General features: G+C 50.9%; 49 non-coding genes and 1 pseudogene across 49 annotated transcripts; all 50 read right to left on the bottom strand.

Annotated features, from left to right (window-relative positions):
• Positions 1-11: 11 nt before the first annotated feature.
• On the bottom strand, positions 12-130 carry LOC141039419 (5S ribosomal RNA). Its single transcript, XR_012200348.1, has one exon. It is a non-coding gene; the product is annotated as a 5S ribosomal RNA (ribosomal RNA).
• Positions 131-432: 302 nt separating this feature from the next.
• Positions 433-551, bottom strand: LOC141040284 (5S ribosomal RNA). The gene has a single exon (XR_012201188.1). It is a non-coding gene; the product is annotated as a 5S ribosomal RNA (ribosomal RNA).
• A 302-nt stretch (positions 552-853) lies between these two features.
• LOC141040490 (5S ribosomal RNA) lies at positions 854-972 on the bottom strand. Its single transcript, XR_012201393.1, has one exon. It is a non-coding gene; the product is annotated as a 5S ribosomal RNA (ribosomal RNA).
• A 302-nt stretch (positions 973-1,274) lies between these two features.
• On the bottom strand, positions 1,275-1,393 carry LOC141040283 (5S ribosomal RNA). Its single transcript, XR_012201187.1, has one exon. It is a non-coding gene; the product is annotated as a 5S ribosomal RNA (ribosomal RNA).
• Positions 1,394-1,695: 302 nt separating this feature from the next.
• LOC141039567 (5S ribosomal RNA) lies at positions 1,696-1,814 on the bottom strand. The gene has a single exon (XR_012200496.1). It is a non-coding gene; the product is annotated as a 5S ribosomal RNA (ribosomal RNA).
• A 302-nt stretch (positions 1,815-2,116) lies between these two features.
• LOC141040282 (5S ribosomal RNA) lies at positions 2,117-2,235 on the bottom strand. Its single transcript, XR_012201186.1, has one exon. It is a non-coding gene; the product is annotated as a 5S ribosomal RNA (ribosomal RNA).
• Positions 2,236-2,531: 296 nt separating this feature from the next.
• Positions 2,532-2,650, bottom strand: LOC141040533 (5S ribosomal RNA). Its single transcript, XR_012201436.1, has one exon. It is a non-coding gene; the product is annotated as a 5S ribosomal RNA (ribosomal RNA).
• Positions 2,651-2,952: 302 nt separating this feature from the next.
• Positions 2,953-3,071, bottom strand: LOC141040471 (5S ribosomal RNA). The gene has a single exon (XR_012201374.1). It is a non-coding gene; the product is annotated as a 5S ribosomal RNA (ribosomal RNA).
• A 302-nt stretch (positions 3,072-3,373) lies between these two features.
• Positions 3,374-3,492, bottom strand: LOC141040281 (5S ribosomal RNA). Its single transcript, XR_012201185.1, has one exon. It is a non-coding gene; the product is annotated as a 5S ribosomal RNA (ribosomal RNA).
• A 302-nt stretch (positions 3,493-3,794) lies between these two features.
• LOC141040496 (5S ribosomal RNA) lies at positions 3,795-3,913 on the bottom strand. Its single transcript, XR_012201399.1, has one exon. It is a non-coding gene; the product is annotated as a 5S ribosomal RNA (ribosomal RNA).
• A 283-nt stretch (positions 3,914-4,196) lies between these two features.
• Positions 4,197-4,315, bottom strand: LOC141039333 (5S ribosomal RNA). Its single transcript, XR_012200262.1, has one exon. It is a non-coding gene; the product is annotated as a 5S ribosomal RNA (ribosomal RNA).
• A 302-nt stretch (positions 4,316-4,617) lies between these two features.
• Positions 4,618-4,736, bottom strand: LOC141040280 (5S ribosomal RNA). The gene has a single exon (XR_012201184.1). It is a non-coding gene; the product is annotated as a 5S ribosomal RNA (ribosomal RNA).
• Positions 4,737-5,038: 302 nt separating this feature from the next.
• LOC141040033 (5S ribosomal RNA) lies at positions 5,039-5,157 on the bottom strand. The gene has a single exon (XR_012200964.1). It is a non-coding gene; the product is annotated as a 5S ribosomal RNA (ribosomal RNA).
• Positions 5,158-5,459: 302 nt separating this feature from the next.
• On the bottom strand, positions 5,460-5,578 carry LOC141040279 (5S ribosomal RNA). Its single transcript, XR_012201183.1, has one exon. It is a non-coding gene; the product is annotated as a 5S ribosomal RNA (ribosomal RNA).
• A 302-nt stretch (positions 5,579-5,880) lies between these two features.
• On the bottom strand, positions 5,881-5,999 carry LOC141040278 (5S ribosomal RNA). Its single transcript, XR_012201182.1, has one exon. It is a non-coding gene; the product is annotated as a 5S ribosomal RNA (ribosomal RNA).
• Positions 6,000-6,301: 302 nt separating this feature from the next.
• Positions 6,302-6,420, bottom strand: LOC141040277 (5S ribosomal RNA). The gene has a single exon (XR_012201181.1). It is a non-coding gene; the product is annotated as a 5S ribosomal RNA (ribosomal RNA).
• Positions 6,421-6,722: 302 nt separating this feature from the next.
• LOC141040415 (5S ribosomal RNA) lies at positions 6,723-6,841 on the bottom strand. Its single transcript, XR_012201318.1, has one exon. It is a non-coding gene; the product is annotated as a 5S ribosomal RNA (ribosomal RNA).
• Positions 6,842-7,143: 302 nt separating this feature from the next.
• On the bottom strand, positions 7,144-7,262 carry LOC141040414 (5S ribosomal RNA). The gene has a single exon (XR_012201317.1). It is a non-coding gene; the product is annotated as a 5S ribosomal RNA (ribosomal RNA).
• A 302-nt stretch (positions 7,263-7,564) lies between these two features.
• On the bottom strand, positions 7,565-7,683 carry LOC141040276 (5S ribosomal RNA). Its single transcript, XR_012201180.1, has one exon. It is a non-coding gene; the product is annotated as a 5S ribosomal RNA (ribosomal RNA).
• Positions 7,684-7,985: 302 nt separating this feature from the next.
• Positions 7,986-8,104, bottom strand: LOC141040413 (5S ribosomal RNA). The gene has a single exon (XR_012201316.1). It is a non-coding gene; the product is annotated as a 5S ribosomal RNA (ribosomal RNA).
• A 302-nt stretch (positions 8,105-8,406) lies between these two features.
• LOC141040275 (5S ribosomal RNA) lies at positions 8,407-8,525 on the bottom strand. Its single transcript, XR_012201179.1, has one exon. It is a non-coding gene; the product is annotated as a 5S ribosomal RNA (ribosomal RNA).
• A 302-nt stretch (positions 8,526-8,827) lies between these two features.
• LOC141039576 (5S ribosomal RNA) lies at positions 8,828-8,946 on the bottom strand. The gene has a single exon (XR_012200505.1). It is a non-coding gene; the product is annotated as a 5S ribosomal RNA (ribosomal RNA).
• A 302-nt stretch (positions 8,947-9,248) lies between these two features.
• Positions 9,249-9,367, bottom strand: LOC141040412 (5S ribosomal RNA). Its single transcript, XR_012201315.1, has one exon. It is a non-coding gene; the product is annotated as a 5S ribosomal RNA (ribosomal RNA).
• A 302-nt stretch (positions 9,368-9,669) lies between these two features.
• LOC141039380 (5S ribosomal RNA) lies at positions 9,670-9,788 on the bottom strand. Its single transcript, XR_012200309.1, has one exon. It is a non-coding gene; the product is annotated as a 5S ribosomal RNA (ribosomal RNA).
• Positions 9,789-10,090: 302 nt separating this feature from the next.
• On the bottom strand, positions 10,091-10,209 carry LOC141040273 (5S ribosomal RNA). The gene has a single exon (XR_012201177.1). It is a non-coding gene; the product is annotated as a 5S ribosomal RNA (ribosomal RNA).
• A 258-nt stretch (positions 10,210-10,467) lies between these two features.
• LOC141040411 (5S ribosomal RNA) lies at positions 10,468-10,586 on the bottom strand. Its single transcript, XR_012201314.1, has one exon. It is a non-coding gene; the product is annotated as a 5S ribosomal RNA (ribosomal RNA).
• Positions 10,587-10,888: 302 nt separating this feature from the next.
• LOC141040272 (5S ribosomal RNA) lies at positions 10,889-11,007 on the bottom strand. Its single transcript, XR_012201176.1, has one exon. It is a non-coding gene; the product is annotated as a 5S ribosomal RNA (ribosomal RNA).
• A 302-nt stretch (positions 11,008-11,309) lies between these two features.
• Positions 11,310-11,428, bottom strand: LOC141040271 (5S ribosomal RNA). Its single transcript, XR_012201175.1, has one exon. It is a non-coding gene; the product is annotated as a 5S ribosomal RNA (ribosomal RNA).
• Positions 11,429-11,730: 302 nt separating this feature from the next.
• Positions 11,731-11,849, bottom strand: LOC141040270 (5S ribosomal RNA). The gene has a single exon (XR_012201174.1). It is a non-coding gene; the product is annotated as a 5S ribosomal RNA (ribosomal RNA).
• Positions 11,850-12,151: 302 nt separating this feature from the next.
• Positions 12,152-12,270, bottom strand: LOC141040269 (5S ribosomal RNA). The gene has a single exon (XR_012201173.1). It is a non-coding gene; the product is annotated as a 5S ribosomal RNA (ribosomal RNA).
• Positions 12,271-12,572: 302 nt separating this feature from the next.
• On the bottom strand, positions 12,573-12,691 carry LOC141040268 (5S ribosomal RNA). The gene has a single exon (XR_012201172.1). It is a non-coding gene; the product is annotated as a 5S ribosomal RNA (ribosomal RNA).
• Positions 12,692-12,993: 302 nt separating this feature from the next.
• Positions 12,994-13,112, bottom strand: LOC141040267 (5S ribosomal RNA). Its single transcript, XR_012201171.1, has one exon. It is a non-coding gene; the product is annotated as a 5S ribosomal RNA (ribosomal RNA).
• A 302-nt stretch (positions 13,113-13,414) lies between these two features.
• Positions 13,415-13,533, bottom strand: LOC141040266 (5S ribosomal RNA). Its single transcript, XR_012201170.1, has one exon. It is a non-coding gene; the product is annotated as a 5S ribosomal RNA (ribosomal RNA).
• A 302-nt stretch (positions 13,534-13,835) lies between these two features.
• On the bottom strand, positions 13,836-13,954 carry LOC141040265 (5S ribosomal RNA). Its single transcript, XR_012201169.1, has one exon. It is a non-coding gene; the product is annotated as a 5S ribosomal RNA (ribosomal RNA).
• A 302-nt stretch (positions 13,955-14,256) lies between these two features.
• Positions 14,257-14,375, bottom strand: LOC141040264 (5S ribosomal RNA). The gene has a single exon (XR_012201168.1). It is a non-coding gene; the product is annotated as a 5S ribosomal RNA (ribosomal RNA).
• A 302-nt stretch (positions 14,376-14,677) lies between these two features.
• LOC141040262 (5S ribosomal RNA) lies at positions 14,678-14,796 on the bottom strand. Its single transcript, XR_012201166.1, has one exon. It is a non-coding gene; the product is annotated as a 5S ribosomal RNA (ribosomal RNA).
• Positions 14,797-15,098: 302 nt separating this feature from the next.
• LOC141040261 (5S ribosomal RNA) lies at positions 15,099-15,217 on the bottom strand. The gene has a single exon (XR_012201165.1). It is a non-coding gene; the product is annotated as a 5S ribosomal RNA (ribosomal RNA).
• Positions 15,218-15,519: 302 nt separating this feature from the next.
• Positions 15,520-15,638, bottom strand: LOC141040260 (5S ribosomal RNA). The gene has a single exon (XR_012201164.1). It is a non-coding gene; the product is annotated as a 5S ribosomal RNA (ribosomal RNA).
• Positions 15,639-15,940: 302 nt separating this feature from the next.
• Positions 15,941-16,059, bottom strand: LOC141040259 (5S ribosomal RNA). The gene has a single exon (XR_012201163.1). It is a non-coding gene; the product is annotated as a 5S ribosomal RNA (ribosomal RNA).
• Positions 16,060-16,361: 302 nt separating this feature from the next.
• LOC141040258 (5S ribosomal RNA) lies at positions 16,362-16,480 on the bottom strand. The gene has a single exon (XR_012201162.1). It is a non-coding gene; the product is annotated as a 5S ribosomal RNA (ribosomal RNA).
• Positions 16,481-16,782: 302 nt separating this feature from the next.
• On the bottom strand, positions 16,783-16,901 carry LOC141040257 (5S ribosomal RNA). Its single transcript, XR_012201161.1, has one exon. It is a non-coding gene; the product is annotated as a 5S ribosomal RNA (ribosomal RNA).
• Positions 16,902-17,203: 302 nt separating this feature from the next.
• Positions 17,204-17,322, bottom strand: LOC141040256 (5S ribosomal RNA). Its single transcript, XR_012201160.1, has one exon. It is a non-coding gene; the product is annotated as a 5S ribosomal RNA (ribosomal RNA).
• Positions 17,323-17,624: 302 nt separating this feature from the next.
• LOC141040255 (5S ribosomal RNA) lies at positions 17,625-17,743 on the bottom strand. The gene has a single exon (XR_012201159.1). It is a non-coding gene; the product is annotated as a 5S ribosomal RNA (ribosomal RNA).
• Positions 17,744-18,045: 302 nt separating this feature from the next.
• LOC141040254 (5S ribosomal RNA) lies at positions 18,046-18,164 on the bottom strand. Its single transcript, XR_012201158.1, has one exon. It is a non-coding gene; the product is annotated as a 5S ribosomal RNA (ribosomal RNA).
• Positions 18,165-18,466: 302 nt separating this feature from the next.
• Positions 18,467-18,585, bottom strand: LOC141040253 (5S ribosomal RNA). The gene has a single exon (XR_012201157.1). It is a non-coding gene; the product is annotated as a 5S ribosomal RNA (ribosomal RNA).
• A 302-nt stretch (positions 18,586-18,887) lies between these two features.
• On the bottom strand, positions 18,888-18,992 carry LOC141040152 (5S ribosomal RNA; annotated as a pseudogene).
• Positions 18,993-19,294: 302 nt separating this feature from the next.
• Positions 19,295-19,413, bottom strand: LOC141040251 (5S ribosomal RNA). Its single transcript, XR_012201155.1, has one exon. It is a non-coding gene; the product is annotated as a 5S ribosomal RNA (ribosomal RNA).
• Positions 19,414-19,715: 302 nt separating this feature from the next.
• LOC141040250 (5S ribosomal RNA) lies at positions 19,716-19,834 on the bottom strand. The gene has a single exon (XR_012201154.1). It is a non-coding gene; the product is annotated as a 5S ribosomal RNA (ribosomal RNA).
• Positions 19,835-20,136: 302 nt separating this feature from the next.
• Positions 20,137-20,255, bottom strand: LOC141039538 (5S ribosomal RNA). The gene has a single exon (XR_012200467.1). It is a non-coding gene; the product is annotated as a 5S ribosomal RNA (ribosomal RNA).
• A 302-nt stretch (positions 20,256-20,557) lies between these two features.
• On the bottom strand, positions 20,558-20,676 carry LOC141040249 (5S ribosomal RNA). Its single transcript, XR_012201153.1, has one exon. It is a non-coding gene; the product is annotated as a 5S ribosomal RNA (ribosomal RNA).
• Between the last annotated feature and the right edge of the window lie 28 nt (positions 20,677-20,704).

Genomic DNA, 20,704 nt, shown 5'->3' with positions numbered 1-20,704 from the left:
AAATTAAAAAGGGAATGCAACACGAGGACTTTCCAGGAGGTCACCCATCCTAGTACTACTCTCGCCCAAGCACGCTTAACTTCGGAGTTCTGATGGGATCCGGTGCTTTAGTGCTGGTATGATCGCATCCGACATGTTACCCCCGTCTTCGTCCCTTATGCTTGCCCCTCCCAGCTCCACTACACACACGATTGCACATTCCTTTGGCCGCTCCCGCTCAACTACGGAGACGAGTTTTACCACGGTTCAACCGCACCAGTGCCTATTTACCATGGTTTCGACCCCTTTCAGAACACGCTTGCCGCCGCTAGACGCGTGAATAATGAGCAGCGAGCTAAAACTTATCGTAAACGTGCAAAATAATAAAACGTGCTAAACATACGTCGCGCTCGTGCGTTTTGTTTTGCACGCGGTGCAAAAAAAATTAAAAAGGGAATGCAACACGAGGACTTCCCAGGAGGTCACCCATCCTAGTACTACTCTCGCCCAAGCACGCTTAACTTCGGAGTTCTGATGGGATCCGGTGCTTTAGTGCTGGTATGATCGCATCCGACATGTTACCCCCGTCTTCGTCCCTTATGCTTGCCCCTCCCAGCTCCACTACACACACGATTGCACATTCCTTTGGCCGCTCCCGCTCAACTACGGAGACGAGTTTTACCACGGTTCAACCGCACCAGTGCCTATTTACCATGGTTTCGACCCCTTTCAGAACACGCTTGCCGCCGCTAGACGCGTGAATAATGAGCAGCGAGCTAAAACTTACCGTAAACGTGCAAAATAATAAAACGTGCTAAACATACGTCGCGCTCGTGCGTTTTGTTTTGCACGCGGTGCAAAAAAAATTAAAAAGGGAATGCAACACGAGGACTTCCCAGGAGGTTACCCATCCTAGTACTACTCTCGCCCAAGCACGCTTAACTTCGGAGTTCTGATGGGATCCGGTGCTTTAGTGCTGGTATGATCGCATCCGACATGTTACCACCGTCTTCGTCCCTTATGCTTGCCCCTCCCAGCTCCACTACACACACGATTGCACATTCCTTTGGCCGCTCCCGCTCAACTACGGAGACGAGTTTTACCACGGTTCAACCGCACCAGTGCCTATTTACCATGGTTTCGACCCCTTTCAGAACACGCTTGCCGCCGCTAGACGCGTGAATAATGAGCAGCGAGCTAAAACTTACCGTAAACGTGCAAAATAATAAAACGTGCTAAACATACGTCGCGCTCGTGCGTTTTGTTTTGCACGCGGTGCAAAAAAAATTAAAAAGGGAATGCAACACGAGGACTTCCCAGGAGGTCACCCATCCTAGTACTACTCTCGCCCAAGCACGCTTAACTTCGGAGTTCTGATGGGATCCGGTGCTTTAGTGCTGGTATGATCGCATCCGACATGTTACCCCCGTCTTCGTCCCTTATGCTTGCCCCTCCCAGCTCCACTACACACACGATTGCACATTCCTTTGGCCGCTCCCGCTCAACTACGGAGACGAGTTTTACCACGGTTCAACCGCACCAGTGCCTATTTACCATGGTTTCGACCCCTTTCAGAACACGCTTGCCGCCGCTAGACGCGTGAATAATGAGCAGCGAGCTAAAACTTACCGTAAACGTGCAAAATAATAAAACGTGCTAAACATACGTCGCGCTCGTGCGTTTTGTTTTGCACGCGGTGCAAAAAAAATTAAAAAGGGAATGCAACACGAGGACTTCCCAGGAGCTCACCCATCCTAGTACTACTCTCGCCCAAGCACGCTTAACTTCGGAGTTCTGATGGGATCCGGTGCTTTAGTGCTGGTATGATCGCATCCGACATGTTACCCCCGTCTTCGTCCCTTATGCTTGCCCCTCCCAGCTCCACTACACACACGATTGCACATTCCTTTGGCCGCTCCCGCTCAACTACGGAGACGAGTTTTACCACGGTTCAACCGCACCAGTGCCTATTTACCATGGTTTCGACCCCTTTCAGAACACGCTTGCCGCCGCTAGACGCGTGAATAATGAGCAGCGAGCTAAAACTTACCGTAAACGTGCAAAATAATAAAACGTGCTAAACATACGTCGCGCTCGTGCGTTTTGTTTTGCACGCGGTGCAAAAAAAATTAAAAAGGGAATGCAACACGAGGACTTCCCAGGAGGTCACCCATCCTAGTACTACTCTCGCCCAAGCACGCTTAACTTCGGAGTTCTGATGGGATCCGGTGCTTTAGTGCTGGTATGATCGCATCCGACATGTTACCCCCGTCTTCGTCCCTTATGCTTGCCCCTCCCAGCTCCACTACACACACGATTGCACATTCCTTTGGCCGCTCCCGCTCAACTACGGAGACGAGTTTTACCACGGTTCAACCGCACCAGTGCCTATTTACCATGGTTTCGACCCCTTTCAGAACACGCTTGCCGCCGCTAGACGCGTGAATAATGAGCAGCGAGCTAAAACTTACCGTAAACGTGCAAAATAATAAAACGTGCTAAACATACGTCGCGCTCGTGCCTTTTGTTTTGCACGCGGTGCAAAAAAAATTAAAATGCAACACGAGGACTTCCCAGGAGGTCACCCATCCTAGTACTACTCTCGCCCAAGCACGCTTAACTTCGGAGTTCTGATGGGATCCGGTGCTTTAGTGCTGGTATGATCGCATCCGACATGTTACCCCCGTCTTCGTCCCTTATGCTTGCCCCTCCCAGCTCCACTACACACACGATTGCACATTCCTTTGGCCGCTCCCGCTCAACTACGGAGACGAGTTTTACCACGGTTCAACCGCACCAGTGCCTATTTACCATGGTTTCGACCCCTTTCAGAACACGCTTGCCGCCGCTAGACGCGTGAATAATGAGCAGCGAGCTAAAACTTACCGTAAACGTGCAAAATAATAAAACGTGCTAAACATACGTCGCGCTCGTGCGTTTTGTTTTGCACGCGGTGCAAAAAAATTTAAAAAGGGAATGCAACACAAGGACTTCCCAGGAGGTCACCCATCCTAGTACTACTCTCGCCCAAGCACGCTTAACTTCGGAGTTCTGATGGGATCCGGTGCTTTAGTGCTGGTATGATCGCATCCGACATGTTACCCCCGTCTTCGTCCCTTATGCTTGCCCCTCCCAGCTCCACTACACACACGATTGCACATTCCTTTGGCCGCTCCCGCTCAACTACGGAGACGAGTTTTACCACGGTTCAACCGCACCAGTGCCTATTTACCATGGTTTCGACCCCTTTCAGAACACGCTTGCCGCCGCTAGACGCGTGAATAATGAGCAGCGAGCTAAAACTTACCGTAAACGTGCAAAATAATAAAACGTGCTAAACATACGTCGCGCTCGGGCGTTTTGTTTTGCACGCGGTGCAAAAAAAATTAAAAAGGGAATGCAACACGAGGACTTCCCAGGAGGTCACCCATCCTAGTACTACTCTCGCCCAAGCACGCTTAACTTCGGAGTTCTGATGGGATCCGGTGCTTTAGTGCTGGTATGATCGCATCCGACATGTTACCCCCGTCTTCGTCCCTTATGCTTGCCCCTCCCAGCTCCACTACACACACGATTGCACATTCCTTTGGCCGCTCCCGCTCAACTACGGAGACGAGTTTTACCACGGTTCAACCGCACCAGTGCCTATTTACCATGGTTTCGACCCCTTTCAGAACACGCTTGCCGCCGCTAGACGCGTGAATAATGAGCAGCGAGCTAAAACTTACCGTAAACGTGCAAAATAATAAAACGTGCTAAACATACGTCGCGCTCGTGCGTTTTGTTTTGCACGCGGTGCAAAAAAAATTAAAAAGGAAATGCAACACGAGGACTTCCCAGGAGGTCACCCATCCTAGTACTACTCTCGCCCAAGCACGCTTAACTTCGGAGTTCTGATGGGATCCGGTGCTTTAGTGCTGGTATGATCGCATCCGACATGTTACCCCCGTCTCCGTCCCTTATGCTTGCCCCTCCCAGCTCCACTACACACGATTGCACATTCCTTTGGCCGCTCCCGCTCAACTACGGAGACGAGTTTTACCACGGTTCAACCGCACCAGTGCCTATTTACCATGGTTTCGACCCCTTTCAGAACACGCTTGCCGCCGCTAGACGCGTGAATAATGAGCAGCGAGCTAAAACTTACCGTAAACGTGCTAAACATACGTCGCGCTCGTGCGTTTTGTTTTGCACGCGGTGCAAAAAAAATTAAAAAGGGAATGCAACACGAGGACTTCCCAGGAGGTCACCCATCCTAGTACTACTCTCGCCCAAGCACGCTTAACTTTGGAGTTCTGATGGGATCCGGTGCTTTAGTGCTGGTATGATCGCATCCGACATGTTACCCCCGTCTTCGTCCCTTATGCTTGCCCCTCCCAGCTCCACTACACACACGATTGCACATTCCTTTGGCCGCTCCCGCTCAACTACGGAGACGAGTTTTACCACGGTTCAACCGCACCAGTGCCTATTTACCATGGTTTCGACCCCTTTCAGAACACGCTTGCCGCCGCTAGACGCGTGAATAATGAGCAGCGAGCTAAAACTTACCGTAAACGTGCAAAATAATAAAACGTGCTAAACATACGTCGCGCTCGTGCGTTTTGTTTTGCACGCGGTGCAAAAAAAATTAAAAAGGGAATGCAACACGAGGACTTCCCAGGAGGTCACCCATCCTAGTACTACTCTCGCCCAAGCACGCTTAACTTCGGAGTTCTGATGGGATCCGGTGCTTTAGTGCTGGTATGATCGCATCCGACATGTTACCCCCGTCTTCGTCCCTTATGCTTGCCCCTCCCAGCTCCACTACACACACGATTGCACATTCCTTTGGCCGCTCCCGCTCAACTACGGAGACGAGTTTTACCACCGTTCAACCGCACCAGTGCCTATTTACCATGGTTTCGACCCCTTTCAGAACACGCTTGCCGCCGCTAGACGCGTGAATAATGAGCAGCGAGCTAAAACTTACCGTAAACGTGCAAAATAATAAAACGTGCTAAACATACGTCGCGCTCGTGCGTTTTGTTTTGCACGCGGTGCAAAAAAAATTAAAAAGGGAATGCAACACGAGGACTTCCCAGGAGGAAGTACATCCTAGTACTACTCTCGCCCAAGCACGCTTAACTTCGGAGTTCTGATGGGATCCGGTGCTTTAGTGCTGGTATGATCGCATCCGACATGTTACCCCCGTCTTCGTCCCTTATGCTTGCCCCTCCCAGTTCCACTACACACACGATTGCACATTCCTTTGGCCGCTCCCGCTCAACTACGGAGACGAGTTTTACCACGGTTCAACCGCACCAGTGCCTATTTACCATGGTTTCGACCCCTTTCAGAACACGCTTGCCGCCGCTAGACGCGTGAATAATGAGCAGCGAGCTAAAACTTACCGTAAACGTGCAAAATAATAAAACGTGCTAAACATACGTCGCGCTCGTGCGTTTTGTTTTGCACGCGGTGCAAAAAAAATTAAAAAGGGAATGCAACACGAGGACTTCCCAGGAGGTCACCCATCCTAGTACTACTCTCGCCCAAGCACGCTTAACTTCGGAGTTCTGATGGGATCCGGTGCTTTAGTGCTGGTATGATCGCATCCGACATGTTACCCCCGTCTTCGTCCCTTATGCTTGCCCCTCCCAGCTCCACTACACACACGATTGCACATTCCTTTGGACGCTCCCGCTCAACTACGGAGACGAGTTTTACCACGGTTCAACCGCACCAGTGCCTATTTACCATGGTTTCGACCCCTTTCAGAACACGCTTGCCGCCGCTAGACGCGTGAATAATGAGCAGCGAGCTAAAACTTACCGTAAACGTGCAAAATAATAAAACGTGCTAAACATACGTCGCGCTCGTGCGTTTTGTTTTGCACGCGGTGCAAAAAAAATTAAAAAGGGAATGCAACACGAGGACTTCCCAGGAGGTCACCCATCCTAGTACTACTCTCGCCCAAGCACGCTTAACTTCGGAGTTCTGATGGGATCCGGTGCTTTAGTGCTGGTATGATCGCATCCGACATGTTACCCCCGTCTTCGTCCCTTATGCTTGCCCCTCCCAGCTCCACTACACACACGATTGCACATTCCTTTGGCCGCTCCCGCTCAACTACGGAGACGAGTTTTACCACGGTTCAACCGCACCAGTGCCTATTTACCATGGTTTCGACCCCTTTCAGAACACGCTTGCCGCCGCTAGACGCGTGAATAATGAGCAGCGAGCTAAAACTTACTGTAAACGTGCAAAATAATAAAACGTGCTAAACATACGTCGCGCTCGTGCGTTTTGTTTTGCACGCGGTGCAAAAAAAATTAAAAAGGGAATGCAACACGAGGACTTCCCAGGAGGTCACCCATCCTAGTACTACTCTCGCCCAAGCACGCTTAACTTCGGAGTTCTGATGGGATCCGGTGCTTTAGTGCTGGTATGATCGCATCCGACATGTTACCCCCGTCTTCGTCCCTTATGCTTGCCCCTCCCAGCTCCACTACACACACGATTGCACATTCCTTTGGCCGCTCCCGCTCAACTACGGAGACGAGTTTTACCACGGTTCAACCGCACCAGTGCCTATTTATCATGGTTTCGACCCCTTTCAGAACACGCTTGCCGCCGCTAGACGCGTGAATAATGAGCAGCGAGCTAAAACTTACCGTAAACGTGCAAAATAATAAGACGTGCTAAACATACGTCGCGCTCGTGCGTTTTGTTTTGCACGCGGTGCAAAACAAATTAAAAAGGGAATGCAACACGAGGACTTCCCAGGAGGTCACCCATCCTAGTACTACTCTCGCCCAAGCACGCTTAACTTCGGAGTTCTGATGGGATCCGGTGCTTTAGTGCCGGTATGATCGCATCCGACATGTTACCCCCGTCTTCGTCCCTTATGCTTGCCCCTCCCAGCTCCACTACACACACGATTGCACATTCCTTTGGCCGCTCCCGCTCAACTACGGAGACGAGTTTTACCACGGTTCAACCGCACCAGTGCCTATTTACCATGGTTTCGACCCCTTTCAGAACACGCTTGCCGCCGCTAGACGCGTGAATAATGAGCAGCGAGCTAAAACTTACCGTAAACGTGCAAAATAATAAAACGTGCTAAACATACGTCGCGCTCGTGCGTTTTGTTTTGCACGCGGTGCAAAACAAATTAAAAAGGGAATGCAACACGAGGACTTCCCAGGAGGTCACCCATCCTAGTACTACTCTCGCCCAAGCACGCTTAACTTCGGAGTTCTGATGGGATCCGGTGCTTTAGTGCCGGTATGATCGCATCCGACATGTTACCCCCGTCTTCGTCCCTTATGCTTGCCCCTCCCAGCTCCACTACACACACGATTGCACATTCCTTTGGCCGCTCCCGCTCAACTACGGAGACGAGTTTTACCACGGTTCAACCGCACCAGTGCCTATTTACCATGGTTTCGACCCCTTTCAGAACACGCTTGCCGCCGCTAGACGCGTGAATAATGAGCAGCGAGCTAAAACTTACCGTAAACGTGCAAAATAATAAAACGTGCTAAACATACGTCGCGCTCGTGCGTTTTGTTTTGCACGCGGTGCAAAAAAAATTAAAAAGGGAATGCAACACGAGGACTTCCCAGGAGGTCACCCATCCTAGTACTACTCTCGCCCAAGCACGCTTAACTTCGGAGTTCTGATGGGATCCGGTGCTTTAGTGCTGGTATGATCGCATCCGACATGTTACCCCCGTCTTCGTCCCTTATGCTTGCCCCTCCCAGCTCCACTACACACACGATTGCACATTCCTTTGGCCGCTCCCGCTCAACAACGGAGACGAGTTTTACCACGGTTCAACCGCACCAGTGCCTATTTACCATGGTTTCGACCCCTTTCAGAACACGCTTGCCGCCGCTAGACGCGTGAATAATGAGCAGCGAGCTAAAACTTACCGTAAACGTGCAAAATAATAAAACGTGCTAAACATACGTCGCGCTCGTGCGTTTTGTTTTGCACGCGGTGCAAAAAAAATTAAAAAGGGAATGCAACACGAGGACTTCCCAGGAGGTCACCCATCCTAGTACTACTCTCGCCCAAGCACGCTTAACTTCGGAGTTCTGATGGGATCCGGTGCTTTAGTGCCGGTATGATCGCATCCGACATGTTACCCCCGTCTTCGTCCCTTATGCTTGCCCCTCCCAGCTCCACTACACACACGATTGCACATTCCTTTGGCCGCTCCCGCTCAACTACGGAGACGAGTTTTACCACGGTTCAACCGCACCAGTGCCTATTTACCATGGTTTCGACCCCTTTCAGAACACGCTTGCCGCCGCTAGACGCGTGAATAATGAGCAGCGAGCTAAAACTTACCGTAAACGTGCAAAATAATAAAACGTGCTAAACATACGTCGCGCTCGTGCGTTTTGTTTTGCACGCGGTGCAAAACAAATTAAAAAGGGAATGCAACACGAGGACTTCCCAGGAGGTCACCCATCCTAGTACTACTCTCGCCCAAGCACGCTTAACTTCGGAGTTCTGATGGGATCCGGTGCTTTAGTGCTGGTATGATCGCATCCGACATGTTACCCCCGTCTTCGTCCCTTATGCTTGCCCCTCCCAGCTCCACTACACACACGATTGCACATTCCTTTGGCCGCTCCCGCTCAACTACGGAGACGAGTTTTACCACGGTTCAACCGCACCAGTGCCTATTTACCATGGTTTCGACCCCTTTCAGAACACGCTTGCCGCCGCTAGACGCGTGAATAATGAGCAGCGAGCTAAAACTTACCGTAAACGTGCAAAATAATAAAACGTGCTAAACATACGTCGCGCTCGTGCGTTTTGTTTTGCACGCGGTGCAAAAAAAATTAAAAAGGGAATGCAACACGAGGACTTCCCAGGAGGTCACCAATCCTAGTACTACTCTCGCCCAAGCACGCTTAACTTCGGAGTTCTGATGGGATCCGGTGCTTTAGTGCTGGTATGATCGCATCCGACATGTTACCCCCGTCTTCGTCCCTTATGCTTGCCCCTCCCAGCTCCACTACACACACGATTGCACATTCCTTTGGCCGCTCCCGCTCAACTACGGAGACGAGTTTTACCACGGTTCAACCGCACCAGTGCCTATTTATCATGGTTTCGACCCCTTTCAGAACACGCTTGCCGCCGCTAGACGCGTGAATAATGAGCAGCGAGCTAAAACTTACCGTAAACGTGCAAAATAATAAGACGTGCTAAACATACGTCGCGCTCGTGCGTTTTGTTTTGCACGCGGTGCAAAACAAATTAAAAAGGGAATGCAACACGAGGACTTCCCAGGAGGTCACCCATCCTAGTACTACTCTCGCCCAAGCACGCTTAACTTCGGAGTTCTGATGGGATCCGGTGCTTTAGTGCCGGTATGATCGCATCCGACATGTTACCCCCGTCTTCGTCCCTTATGCTTGCCCCTCCCAGCTCCACTACACACACGATTGCACATTCCTTTGGCCGCTCCCGCTCAACTACGGAGACGAGTTTTACCACGGTTCAACCGCACCAGTGCCTATTTACCATGGTTTCGACCCCTTTCAGAACACGCTTGCCGCCGCTAGACGCGTGAATAATGAGCAGCGAGCTAAAACTTACCGTAAACGTGCAAAATAATAAAACGTGCTAAACATACGTCGCGCTCGTGCGTTTTGTTTTGCACGCGGTGCAAAACAAATTAAAAAGGGAATGCAACACGAGGACTTCCCAGGAGGTCACCCATCCTAGTACTACTCTCGCCCAAGCACGCTTAACTTCGGAGTTCTGATGGGATCCGATGCTTTAGTGCCGGTATGATCGCATCCGACATGTTACCCCCGTCTTCGTCCCTTATGCTTGCCCCTCCCAGCTCCACTACACACACGATTGCACATTCCTTTGGCCGCTCCCGCTCAACTACGGAGACGAGTTTTACCACGGTTCAACCGCACCAGTGCCTATTTACCATGGTTTCGACCCCTTTCAGAACACGCTTGCCGCCGCTAGACGCGTGAATAATGAGCAGCGAGCTAAAACTTACCGTAAACGTGCAAAATAATAAAACGTGCTAAACATACGTCGCGCTCGTGCGTTTTGTTTTGCACGCGGTGCAAAAAAAATTAAAAAGGGAATGCAACACGAGGACTTCCCAGGAGGTCACCCATCCTAGTACTACTCTCGCCCAAGCACGCTTAACTTCGGAGTTCTGATGGGATCCGGTGCTTTAGTGCTGGTATGATCGCATCCGACATGTTACCCCCGTCTTCGTCCCTTATGCTTGCCCCTCCCAGCTCCACTACACACACGATTGCACATTCCTTTGGCCGCTCCCGCTCAACAACGGAGACGAGTTTTACCACGGTTCACACGCTTGCCGCCGCTAGACGCGTGAATAATGAGCAGCGAGCTAAAACTTACCGTAAACGTGCAAAATAATAAAACGTGCTAAACATACGTCGCGCTCGTGCGTTTTGTTTTGCACGCGGTGCAAAAAAAATTAAAAAGGGAATGCAACACGAGGACTTCCCAGGAGGTCACCCATCCTAGTACTACTCTCGCCCAAGCACGCTTAACTTCGGAGTTCTGATGGGATCCGGTGCTTTAGTGCCGGTATGATCGCATCCGACATGTTACCCCCGTCTTCGTCCCTTATGCTTGCCCCTCCCAGCTCCACTACACACACGATTGCACATTCCTTTGGCCGCTCCCGCTCAACTACGGAGACGAGTTTTACCACGGTTCAACCGCACCAGTGCCTATTTACCATGGTTTCGACCCCTTTCAGAACACGCTTGCCGCCGCTAGACGCGTGAATAATGAGCAGCGAGCTAAAACTTACCGTAAACGTGCAAAATAATAAAACGTGCTAAACATACGTCGCGCTCGTGCGTTTTGTTTTGCACGCGGTGCAAAACAAATTAAAAAGGGAATGCAACACGAGGACTTCCCAGGAGGTCACCCATCCTAGTACTACTCTCGCCCAAGCACGCTTAACTTCGGAGTTCTGATGGGATCCGGTGCTTTAGTGCTGGTATGATCGCATCCGACATGTTACCCCCGTCTTCGTCCCTTATGCTTGCCCCTCCCAGCTCCACTACACACACGATTGCACATTCCTTTGGCCGCTCCCGCTCAACTACGGAGACGAGTTTTACCACGGTTCAACCGCACCAGTGCCTATTTACCATGGTTTCGACCCCTTTCAGAACACGCTTGCCGCCGCTAGACGCGTGAATAATGAGCAGCGAGCTAAAACTTACCGTAAACGTGCAAAATAATAAAACGTGCTAAACATACGTCGCGCTCGTGCGTTTTGTTTTGCACGCGGTGCAAAAAAAATTAAAAAGGGAATGCAACACGAGGACTTCCCAGGAGGTCACCCATCCTAGTACTACTCTCGCCCAAGCACGCTTAACTTCGGAGTTCTGATGGGATCCGGTGCTTTAGTGCTGGTATGATCGCATCCGACATGTTACCCCCGTCTTCGTCCCTTATGCTTGCCCCTCCCAGCTCCACTACACACACGATTGCACATTCCTTTGGCCGCTCCCGCTCAACTACGGAGACGAGTTTTACCACGGTTCAACCGCACCAGTGCCTATTTACCATGGTTTCGACCCCTTTCAGAACACGCTTGCCGCCGCTAGACGCGTGAATAATGAGCAGCGAGCTAAAACTTACCGTAAACGTGCAAAATAATAAAACGTGCTAAACATACGTCGCGCTCGTGCGTTTTGTTTTGCACGCGGTGCAAAAAAAATTAAAAAGGGAATGCAACACGAGGACTTCCCAGGAGGTCACCCATCCTAGTACTACTCTCGCCCAAGCACGCTTAACTTCGGAGTTCTGATGGGATCCGGTGCTTTAGTGCTGGTATGATCGCATCCGACATGTTACCCCCGTCTTCGTCCCTTATGCTTGCCCCTCCCAGCTCCACTACACACACGATTGCACATTCCTTTGGCCGCTCCCGCTCAACTACGGAGACGAGTTTTACCACGGTTCAACCGCACCAGTGCCTATTTACCATGGTTTCGACCCCTTTCAGAACACGCTTGCCGCCGCTAGACGCGTGAATAATGAGCAGCGAGCTAAAACTTACCGTAAACGTGCAAAATAATAAAACGTGCTAAACATACGTCGCGCTCGTGCGTTTTGTTTTGCACGCGGTGCAAAACAAATTAAAAAGGGAATGCAACACGAGGACTTCCCAGGAGGTCACCCATCCTAGTACTACTCTCGCCCAAGCACGCTTAACTTCGGAGTTCTGATGGGATCCGGTGCTTTAGTGCTGGTATGATCGCATCCGACATGTTACCCCCGTCTTCGTCCCTTATGCTTGCCCCTCCCAGCTCCACTACACACACGATTGCACATTCCTTTGGCCGCTCCCGCTCAACTACGGAGACGAGTTTTACCACGGTTCAACCGCACCAGTGCCTATTTACCATGGTTTCGACCCCTTTCAGAACACGCTTGCCGCCGCTAGACGCGTGAATAATGAGCAGCGAGCTAAAACTTACCGTAAACGTGCAAAATAATAAAACGTGCTAAACATACGTCGCGCTCGTGCGTTTTGTTTTGCACGCGGTGCAAAACAAATTAAAAAGGGAATGCAACACGAGGACTTCCCAGGAGGTCACCCATCCTAGTACTACTCTCGCCCAAGCACGCTTAACTTCGGAGTTCTGATGGGATCCGGTGCTTTAGTGCTGGTATGATCGCATCCGACATGTTACCCCCGTCTTCGTCCCTTATGCTTGCCCCTCCCAGCTCCACTACACACACGATTGCACATTCCTTTGGCCGCTCCCGCTCAACTACGGAGACGAGTTTTACCACGGTTCAACCGCACCAGTGCCTATTTACCATGGTTTCGACCCCTTTCAGAACACGCTTGCCGCCGCTAGACGCGTGAATAATGAGCAGCGAGCTAAAACTTACCGTAAACGTGCAAAATAATAAAACGTGCTAAACATACGTCGCGCTCGTGCGTTTTGTTTTGCACGCGGTGCAAAAAAAATTAAAAAGGGAATGCAACACGAGGACTTCCCAGGAGGTCACCCATCCTAGTACTACTCTCGCCCAAGCACGCTTAACTTCGGAGTTCTGATGGGATCCGGTGCTTTAGTGCTGGTATGATCGCATCCGACATGTTACCCCCGTCTTCGTCCCTTATGCTTGCCCCTCCCAGCTCCACTACACACACGATTGCACATTCCTTTGGCCGCTCCCGCTCAACTACGGAGACGAGTTTTACCACGGTTCAACCGCACCAGTGCCTATTTACCATGGTTTCGACCCCTTTCAGAACACGCTTGCCGCCGCTAGACGCGTGAATAATGAGCAGCGAGCTAAAACTTACCGTAAACGTGCAAAATAATAAAACGTGCTAAACATACGTCGCGCTCGTGCGTTTTGTTTTGCACGCGGTGCAAAACAAATTAAAAAGGGAATGCAACACGAGGACTTCCCAGGAGGTCACCCATCCTAGTACTACTCTCGCCCAAGCACGCTTAACTTCGGAGTTCTGATGGGATCCGGTGCTTTAGTGCTGGTATGATCGCATCCGACATGTTACCCCCGTCTTCGTCCCTTATGCTTGCCCCTCCCAGCTCCACTACACACACGATTGCACATTCCTTTGGCCGCTCCCGCTCAACTACGGAGACGAGTTTTACCACGGTTCAACCGCACCAGTGCCTATTTACCATGGTTTCGACCCCTTTCAGAACACGCTTGCCGCCGCTAGACGCGTGAATAATGAGCAGCGAGCTAAAACTTACCGTAAACGTGCAAAATAATAAAACGTGCTAAACATACGTCGCGCTCGTGCGTTTTGTTTTGCACGCGGTGCAAAACAAATTAAAAAGGGAATGCAACACGAGGACTTCCCAGGAGGTCACCCATCCTAGTACTACTCTCGCCCAAGCACGCTTAACTTCGGAGTTCTGATGGGATCCGGTGCTTTAGTGCTGGTATGATCGCATCCGACATGTTACCCCCGTCTTCGTCCCTTATGCTTGCCCCTCCCAGCTCCACTACACACACGATTGCACATTCCTTTGGCCGCTCCCGCTCAACTACGGAGACGAGTTTTACCACGGTTCAACCGCACCAGTGCCTATTTACCATGGTTTCGACCCCTTTCAGAACACGCTTGCCGCCGCTAGACGCGTGAATAATGAGCAGCGAGCTAAAACTTACCGTAAACGTGCAAAATAATAAAACGTGCTAAACATACGTCGCGCTCGTGCGTTTTGTTTTGCACGCGGTGCAAAACAAATTAAAAAGGGAATGCAACACGAGGACTTCCCAGGAGGTCACCCATCCTAGTACTACTCTCGCCCAAGCACGCTTAACTTCGGAGTTCTGATGGGATCCGGTGCTTTAGTGCTGGTATGATCGCATCCGACATGTTACCCCCGTCTTCGTCCCTTATGCTTGCCCCTCCCAGCTCCACTACACACACGATTGCACATTCCTTTGGCCGCTCCCGCTCAACTACGGAGACGAGTTTTACCACGGTTCAACCGCACCAGTGCCTATTTACCATGGTTTCGACCCCTTTCAGAACACGCTTGCCGCCGCTAGACGCGTGAATAATGAGCAGCGAGCTAAAACTTACCGTAAACGTGCAAAATAATAAAACGTGCTAAACATACGTCGCGCTCGTGCGTTTTGTTTTGCACGCGGTGCAAAACAAATTAAAAAGGGAATGCAACACGAGGACTTCCCAGGAGGTCACCCATCCTAGTACTACTCTCGCCCAAGCACGCTTAACTTCGGAGTTCTGATGGGATCCGGTGCTTTAGTGCTGGTATGATCGCATCCGACATGTTACCCCCGTCTTCGTCCCTTATGCTTGCCCCTCCCAGCTCCACTACACACACGATTGCACATTCCTTTGGCCGCTCCCGCTCAACTACGGAGACGAGTTTTACCACGGTTCAACCGCACCAGTGCCTATTTACCATGGTTTCGACCCCTTTCAGAACACGCTTGCCGCCGCTAGACGCGTGAATAATGAGCAGCGAGCTAAAACTTACCGTAAACGTGCAAAATAATAAAACGTGCTAAACATACGTCGCGCTCGTGCGTTTTGTTTTGCACGCGGTGCAAAACAAATTAAAAAGGGAATGCAACACGAGGACTTCCCAGGAGGTCACCCATCCTAGTACTACTCTCGCCCAAGCACGCTTAACTTCGGAGTTCTGATGGGATCCGGTGCTTTAGTGCTGGTATGATCGCATCCGACATGTTACCCCCGTCTTCGTCCCTTATGCTTGCCCCTCCCAGCTCCACTACACACACGATTGCACATTCCTTTGGCCGCTCCCGCTCAACTACGGAGACGAGTTTTACCACGGTTCAACCGCACCAGTGCCTATTTACCATGGTTTCGACCCCTTTCAGAACACGCTTGCCGCCGCTAGACGCGTGAATAATGAGCAGCGAGCTAAAACTTACCGTAAACGTGCAAAATAATAAAACGTGCTAAACATACGTCGCGCTCGTGCGTTTTGTTTTGCACGCGGTGCAAAACAAATTAAAAAGGGAATGCAACACGAGGACTTCCCAGGAGGTCACCCATCCTAGTACTACTCTCGCCCAAGCACGCTTAACTTCGGAGTTCTGATGGGATCCGGTGCTTTAGTGCTGGTATGATCGCATCCGACATGTTACCCCCGTCTTCGTCCCTTATGCTTGCCCCTCCCAGCTCCACTACACACACGATTGCACATTCCTTTGGCCGCTCCCGCTCAACTACGGAGACGAGTTTTACCACTGTTCAACCGCACCAGTGCCTATTTACCATGGTTTCGACCCCTTTCAGAACACGCTTGCCGCCGCTAGACGCGTGAATAATGAGCAGCGAGCTAAAACTTACCGTAAACGTGCAAAATAATAAAACGTGCTAAACATACGTCGCGCTCGTGCGTTTTGTTTTGCACGCGGTGCAAAACAAATTAAAAAGGGAATGCAACACGAGGACTTCCCAGGAGGTCACCCATCCTAGTACTACTCTCGCCCAAGCACGCTTAACTTCGGAGTTCTGATGGGATCCGGTGCTTTAGTGCTGGTATGATCGCATCCGACATGTTACCCCCGTCTTCGTCCCTTATGCTTGCCCCTCCCAGCTCCACTACACACACGATTGCACATTCCTTTGGCCGCTCCCGCTCAACTACGGAGACGAGTTTTACCACGGTTCAACCGCACCAGTGCCTATTTACCATGGTTTCGACCCGTTTCAGAACACGCTTGCCGCCGCTAGACGCGTGAATAATGAGCAGCGAGCTAAAACTTACCGTAAACGTGCAAAATAATAAAACGTGCTAAACATACGTCGCGCTCGTGCGTTTTGTTTTGCACGCGGTGCAAAACAAATTAAAAAGGGAATGCAACACGAGGACTTCCCAGGAGGTCACCCATCCTAGTACTACTCTCGCCCAAGCACGCTTAACTTCGGAGTTCTGATGGGATCCGGTGCTTTAGTGCTGGTATGATCGCATCCGACATGTTACCCCCGTCTTCGTCCCTTATGCTTGCCCCTCCCAGCTCCACTACACACACGATTGCACATTCCTTTGGCCGCTCCCGCTCAACTACGGAGACGAGTTTTACCACGGTTCAACCGCACCAGTGCCTATTTACCATGGTTTCGACCCCTTTCAGAACACGCTTGCCGCCGCTAGACGCGTGAATAATGAGCAGCGAGCTAAAACTTACCGTAAACGTGCAAAATAATAAAACGTGCTAAACATACGTCGCGCTCGTGCGTTTTGTTTTGCACGCGGTGCAAAAAAAATTAAAAAGGGAATGCAACACGAGGACTTCCCAGGAGGTCACCCATCCTAGTACTACTCTCGCCCAAGCACGCTTAACTTCGGAGTTCTGATGGGATCCGGTGCTTTAGTGCTGGTATGATCGCATCCGACATGTTACCCCCGTCTTCGTCCCTTATGCTTGCCCCTCCCAGCTCCACTACACACACGATTGCACATTCCTTTGGCCGCTCCCGCTCAACTACGGAGACGAGTTTTACCACGGTTCAACCGCACCAGTGCCTATTTACCATGGTTTCGACCCCTTTCAGAACACGCTTGCCGCCGCTAGACGCGTGAATAATGAGCAGCGAGCTAAAACTTACCGTAAACGTGCAAAATAATAAAACGTGCTAAACATACGTCGCGCTCGTGCGTTTTGTTTTGCACGCGGTGCAAAACAAATTAAAAAGGGAATGCAACACGAGGACTTCCCAGGAGGTCACCCATCCTAGTACTACTCTCGCCCAAGCACGCTTAACTTCGGAGTTCTGATGGGATCCGGTGCTTTAGTGCTGGTATGATCGCATCCGACATGTTACCCCCGTCTTCGTCCCTTATGCTTGCCCCTCCCAGCTCCACTACACACACGATTGCACATTCCTTTGGCCGCTCCCGCTCAACTACGGAGACGAGTTTTACCACGGTTCAACCGCACCAGTGCCTATTTACCATGGTTTCGACCCCTTTCAGAACACGCTTGCCGCCGCTAGACGCGTGAATAATGAGCAGCGAGCTAAAACTTACCGTAAACGTGCAAAATAATAAAACGTGCTAAACATACGTCGCGCTCGTGCGTTTTGTTTTGCACGCGGTGCAAAACAAATTAAAAAGGGAATGCAACACGAGGACTTCCCAGGAGGTCACCCATCCTAGTACTACTCTCGCCCAAGCACGCTTAACTTCGGAGTTCTGATGGGATCCGGTGCTTTAGTGCTGGTATGATCGCATCCGACATGTTACCCCCGTCTTCGTCCCTTATGCTTGCCCCTCCCAGCTCCACTACACACACGATTGCACATTCCTTTGGCCGCTCCCGCTCAACTACGGAGACGAGTTTTACCACGGTTCAACCGCACCAGTGCCTATTTACCATGGTTTCGACCCCTTTCAGAACACGCTTGCCGCCGCTAGACGCGTGAATAATGAGCAGCGAGCTAAAACTTACCGTAAACGTGCAAAATAATAAAACGTGCTAAACATACGTCGCGCTCGTGCGTTTTGTTTTGCACGCGGTGCAAAACAAATTAAAAAGGGAATGCAACACGAGGACTTCCCAGGAGGTCACCCATCCTAGTACTACTCTCGCCCAAGCACGCTTAACTTCGGAGTTCTGATGGGATCCGGTGCTTTAGTGCTGGTATGATCGCATCCGACATGTTACCCCCGTCTTCGTCCCTTATGCTTGCCCCTCCCAGCTCCACTACACACACGATTGCACATTCCTTTGGCCGCTCCCGCTCAACTACGGAGACGAGTTTTACCACGGTTCAACCGCACCAGTGCCTATTTACCATGGTTTCGACCCCTTTCAGAACACGCTTGCCGCCGCTAGACGCGTGAATAATGAGCAGCGAGCTAAAACTTACCGTAAACGTGCAAAATAATAAAACGTGCTAAACATACGTCGCGCTCGTGCGTTTTGTTTTGCACGCGGTGCAAAACAAATTAAAAAGGGAATGCAACACGAGGACTTCCCAGGAGGTCACCCATCCTAGTACTACTCTCGCCCAAGCACGCTTAACTTCGGAGTTCTGATGGGATCCGGTGCTTTAGTGCTGGTATGATCGCATCCGACATGTTACCCCCGTCTTCGTCCCTTATGCTTGCCCCTCCCAGCTCCACTACACACACGATTGCACATTCCTTTGGCCGCTCCCGCTCAACTACGGAGACGAGTTTTACCACGGTTCAACCGCACCAGTGCCTATTTACCATGGTTTCGACCCCTTTCAGAACACGCTTGCCGCCGCTAGACGCGTGAATAATGAGCAGCGAGCTAAAACTTACCGTAAACGTGCAAAATAATAAAACGTGCTAAACATACGTCGCGCTCGTGCGTTTTGTTTTGCACGCGGTGCAAAACAAATTAAAAAGGGAATGCAACACGAGGACTTCCCAGGAGGTCACCCATCGCCCAAGCACGCTTAACTTCGGAGTTCTGATGGGATCCGGTGCTTTAGTGCTGGTATGATCGCATCCGACATGTTACCCCCGTCTTCGTCCCTTATGCTTGCCCCTCCCAGCTCCACTACACACACGATTGCACATTCCTTTGGCCGCTCCCGCTCAACTACGGAGACGAGTTTTACCACGGTTCAACCGCACCAGTGCCTATTTACCATGGTTTCGACCCCTTTCAGAACACGCTTGCCGCCGCTAGACGCGTGAATAATGAGCAGCGAGCTAAAACTTATCGTAAACGTGCAAAATAATAAAACGTGCTAAACATACGTCGCGCTCGTGCGTTTTGTTTTGCACGCGGTGCAAAACAAATTAAAAAGGGAATGCAACACGAGGACTTCCCAGGAGGTCACCCATCCTAGTACTACTCTCGCCCAAGCACGCTTAACTTCGGAGTTCTGATGGGATCCGGTGCTTTAGTGCTGGTATGATCGCATCCGACATGTTACCCCCGTCTTCGTCCCTTATGCTTGCCCCTCCCAGCTCCACTACACACACGATTGCACATTCCTTTGACCGCTCCCGCTCAACTACGGAGACGAGTTTTACCACGGTTCAACCGCACCAGTGCCTATTTACCATGGTTTCGACCCCTTTCAGAACACGCTTGCCGCCGCTAGACGCGTGAATAATGAGCAGCGAGCTAAAACTTACCGTAAACGTGCAAAATAATAAAACGTGCTAAACATACGTCGCGCTCGTGCGTTTTGTTTTGCACGCGGTGCAAAACAAATTAAAAAGGGAATGCAACACGAGGACTTCCCAGGAGGTCACCCATCCTAGTACTACTCTCGCCCAAGCACGCTTAACTTCGGAGTTCTGATGGGATCCGGTGCTTTAGTGCTGGTATGATCGCATCCGACATGTTACCCCCGTCTTCGTCCCTTATGCTTGCCCCTCCCAGCTCCACTACACACACGATTGCACATTCCTTTGGCCGCTCCCGCTCAACTACGGAGACGAGTTTTACCACTGTTCAACCGCACCAGTGCCTATTTACCATGGTTTCGACCCCTTTCAGAACACGCTTGCCGCCGCTAGACGCGTGAATAATGAGCAGCGAGCTAAAACTTACCGTAAACGTGCAAAATAATAAAACGTGCTAAACATACGTCGCGCTCGTGCGTTTTGTTTTGCACGCGGTGCAAAACAAATTAAAAAGGGAATGCAACACGAGGACTTCCCAGGAGGTCACCCATCCTAGTACTACTCTCGCCAAAGCACGCTTAACTTCGGAGTTCTGATGGGATCCGGTGCTTTAGTGCTGGTATGATCGCATCCGACATGTTACCCCCGTCTTCGTCCCTTATGCTTGCCCCTCCCAGCTCCACTACACACACGATTGCACATTCCTTTGGCCGCTCCCGCTCAACTACGGAGACGAGTTTTACCACGGTTCAACCGCACCAGTGCCTATTTACCATGGTTTCGACCCCTTTCAGAACACGCTTGCCGCCGCTAGACGCGTGAATAATGAGCAGCGAGCTAAAACTTACCGTAAACGTGCAAAATAATAAAACGTGCTAAACATACGTCGCGCTCGTGCGTTTTGTTTTGCACGCGGTGCAAAAAAAATTAAAAAGGGAATGCAACACGAGGACTTCCCAGGAGGTCACCCATCCTAGTACTACTCTCGCCCAAGCACGCTTAACTTCGGAGTTCTGATGGGATCCGGTGCTTTAGTGCTGGTATGATCGCATCCGACATGTTACCCCCGTCTTCGTCCCTTA

Source organism: Aegilops tauschii, chromosome 1 (genome assembly GCF_002575655.3).
Source record: "Aegilops tauschii subsp. strangulata cultivar AL8/78 chromosome 1, Aet v6.0, whole genome shotgun sequence".
Lineage (NCBI taxonomy): Eukaryota > Viridiplantae > Streptophyta > Magnoliopsida > Poales > Poaceae > Aegilops > Aegilops tauschii.
The sequence above is the reverse complement of the archived record's forward strand: the minus strand, read 5'-3'. Positions and strand labels throughout refer to the sequence as shown.